The 3,563-nt window shown below is 45.0% G+C and overlaps 1 pseudogene; it reads right to left on the reverse strand.

Annotated features, from left to right (window-relative positions):
* Positions 1–315: 315 nt before the first annotated feature.
* LOC125517010 (uncharacterized) lies at positions 316–3,252 on the reverse strand (annotated as a pseudogene).
* Between the last annotated feature and the right edge of the window lie 311 nt (positions 3,253–3,563).

Genomic DNA, 3,563 nt, shown 5'->3' on the forward strand with positions numbered 1-3,563 from the left:
CGAGGCGCCAATGACGCGCTTGCGCCTCGCACACAGTCGACCGATCGACCCATTGCCGACTTGGACCCGAAAGGAGCCTCACCATCCCACCTCAAGTGGGGAACAAACCGAAACGCAGTGAGCTCATGGCCACTAGCACCCTGATTCAGATCCAGTGATGTGTTGCACTCACCCGGTACTACGTTGTGCCATCTTTTCCTTGAGGGCGCTGTTACAGTGTCTATTTCAGGGTCCATCCATCTATCTCCCGAAGCAGTGGGTGAATGGATGGTTGAGCAGGGACCAGGTGCGTCACCCTTGGCAAGGATCTGCATATTGACATGGAAAAGTTTGGATAAAAATCTGAGTGCATACATGCATGCTATACCATTCCTTTCTCTATTCAGAAATAGCACATTTGACATTCTTTTCGTATCACTTGCGACATAGGTTTCACATTCGGAAATATAGCACATTTGACATGCTATACATAGGTTTCATACCAACTGAATGTTGGCGCAAATGACCACTCAAAGTTAATTTAAGTAAAGATGAGTGAGTACTTTCTCAACCTAGAGATGACCCATTAGTTATTATTCACTACCTGAAGTTGGTGGGTAGAGATTTTCTGGTAAGATCTTGAGGAAATCAAATGGTTGACAATTAAAGAGGAAAAAGGTTCAGGTTATTCCAGGATGCAGGAAACGTGTGCCTGTCAATCTCTTTTCCATGGGGCAGCCGTTACTGTCATACTACTATAGAGAAGTTGTGTAATTGGATCTCTCGTGTACCACTCATCCGCATTATGCGTGCCACTGAAAATCGAGTAAGTGCATCCTCTTTTCCACAATATGTTGGTCCTCCAAGATAATATATGTGTATGGCCTTCAGTGGATACCAGATCAAAAGACATGGGCCTGATTTGATACCACAAGTACAGCATGCTCTCCTACTTGGTTCATAAGTTTCGTCATGGGCTAAAGGCTAGCACCTATATTGCTCTACAGACAAGCAAGCAAACTATGACATAATATCTTATATTTGTGGGCGCGACGAGACGGTCGACAAGGCATTGCTGCTTTCAGGTTGCTTACTTACCAGAATCTATCCCTGTTCACCGGTAGATATTCGGACACGACCTTTCCTCTGGCGTTCATCATTCCATCGACAAGGTAGCACCCCATCGATCCCAGCACTCGGATGAAGGAATCTGCTCACCATGAAGTTGATGAGGGGGTTGTTTGTGCCGGTCTTGCAGCCAAGACTGGTTTCGTACATCTCCGTGGTCAAGTTGCCGTCATGTTTGTGAAGTAGAAATTCCAATTGGGATAGAGTTCATTCAGCTCTGCCAATAACTTCCTGCGTTTCAAACATTATGAGAGCTGAGGTTCAGACTTCAGAGTTCAGACTAACTGCAGAAATGCAATAAAAAGCAGGATATATTGCAATAGCACCAAATGGAGGAATTGGGAGCTAAACTTGCCTGCATTTGAGTAGAGAGACAGATGTTGGTGAGACTCCGTCGGCAGAGGCACACAGCCACTGCCATTTCACATGCCTTGTCCCCCATCCTTACATGCATACTGAGAAGAGGTTTGGGTGCATATGGTTCATGCTCTGACCACACAAGACGTTCGATGTCAGATTCCGTCCTTCTGACAATATTGTCCTGCAACTGTGACTCTTCTGGTTACCTAATCTGAAAAGGCAGAACTCAGAACAATTAAATTAGATGGCAGCTTTGGCCGCAGAACCTCCAGTGGATCAAGATCGTTCTAAACATTTTCAAGAACCAACTTTGCCACCTGCAAACCAAATGCAGAAAGCCTGGACACATTCAGTAGTCTGCACATATATCCGGAACATCATTTTTTGGTGCTACCGTAGTAAACATCATAAACAGTGATAGCCGATCATGTAAATATAGAACTAAAGAAAATAACCAATGCTGTTTGGAATAGCAAGGCATACATAGAGGGAGCACAGCTTGGATCAAACCAGTGCAGCTGCAAATTAGATCACATGGGACCACAAGGCACAACATAAACATAGGGAAGCAGAACACTGTTGTCCAAACTAATTGGTTCTATGAATTTCGTACCAAGTAGACTTCAAAATGGAAAGGCAAATCCGAATAAGGGAGGAACCCCTTAGTAAGAACTAGTTGGTGTTACACAGGGGACTACTGCATGACACGTTACTTTGCAAAAGCGCCATCTACACATATGTCGCTCGATATAACTCCTGAAGCAATCCCAAATTTGGGCAGCTGGCAGGCAGGCATAGCAAATTACCAGAATAATAAACTACCGGTAGATTTGTTAGAGTCAACCAAAACTACATGCGGCCACCTTTTTTCAGGGGAAGATACTCTCACGGTAACAATGCTATGAGGATAAGATGGCATAAGCTCCATTTCCGTTACACATTCTAATTGACCTGGTACGAAATTCTGTCTTAGAAAACTCAAAGTTCCAACCTGAAGACACCGCAGACAAAAACATCGCTTCTGGACAGCACCCCCATGGCAGTTTTTTTGCTACTAGGTATGCAAGAAAACAGAGCCCATCCAATAAAACAGAGCTCATCCAGTAACTATCTGGCATCCTTGTTCTTAACATGGCATTTCTGTGGAACAGCAGGCAGAGGGTAACTCTTTCATCAGCAACTTGCAACGCATGTCTCAACGTTGCAAAGGGCGTAATCTGGATAATTTAAGAGGAACGAAACAAATGCATTGCAAGCACCAAAAAATGGAAGACAAATCACAGTTGCTGATGGAATCCATTACCCGAAACAAGACCTTGGTTCGCCTTGCAGAAGGTAATCATCACCACGGTTACTACGCTATCATAAAAAAAAAACAAATACATCCTCCTGTACTGAATAAGAAATCTCGTCATTCACAACTATTGATGGTAATTACAGAAGCGTATGTGTGTGACAGAAATCCTGTATGCAACCAGCCAGATAACACATACAGTATGAACTATCCTATTTTCAAGAACGATCCTTATCATTGCAGTGTACAGTAGCATCTTACAGGCAATACGCCTCGATTGCAGTACAGCGGCCAATCTCGGAGTGCACGGCCGGCGGCGTCTTCCGATGCTCCGCCCCACGTTCGTCTCCGCCGCGTGGATCTAGGATGTCTAATTCCCGCGCATCGCCTCCATCTCCCTCGCCCTCTCCGGTCTCCGGCGAGCCCTCCCCCGTCTCCGGCCGGCCACCTATTCTGCTCGGCGGTGGCGCAGGCATCCTCCAAGAGGTCATGGATGGATAGAAAGGAGCTCGCAAAGGCGATGGATAAGAAAGAACTGGTGGCAGCGGTGACGGAGGAAGTGTTGGGTGTATTTTTCTCTCTCTCTCTTTGACGGGAACGAAGAGGCAGCGGTGTGTTTCTTTTATGCCACCCTATTCTGGTCCACTATGATCCAGCCCACGAAGTAGCCCAAGGCCCAATAAAATAATCTCTTATTAATTTCTCCACACGTTCTTCTAAAAAAACATTTCTCACACGGATCCGTTTTTTTAAAATGAAAATAATAATCTAGAAAAAAAGCATATACCTATCGTTGGCATCT

The sequence above is a fragment of the Triticum urartu genome, chromosome 6A (assembly GCF_056163025.1).
Source record: "Triticum urartu cultivar PI428250 chromosome 6A, HENAU_Tu73, whole genome shotgun sequence".
Taxonomy (NCBI): Eukaryota; Viridiplantae; Streptophyta; class Magnoliopsida; order Poales; family Poaceae; genus Triticum; species Triticum urartu.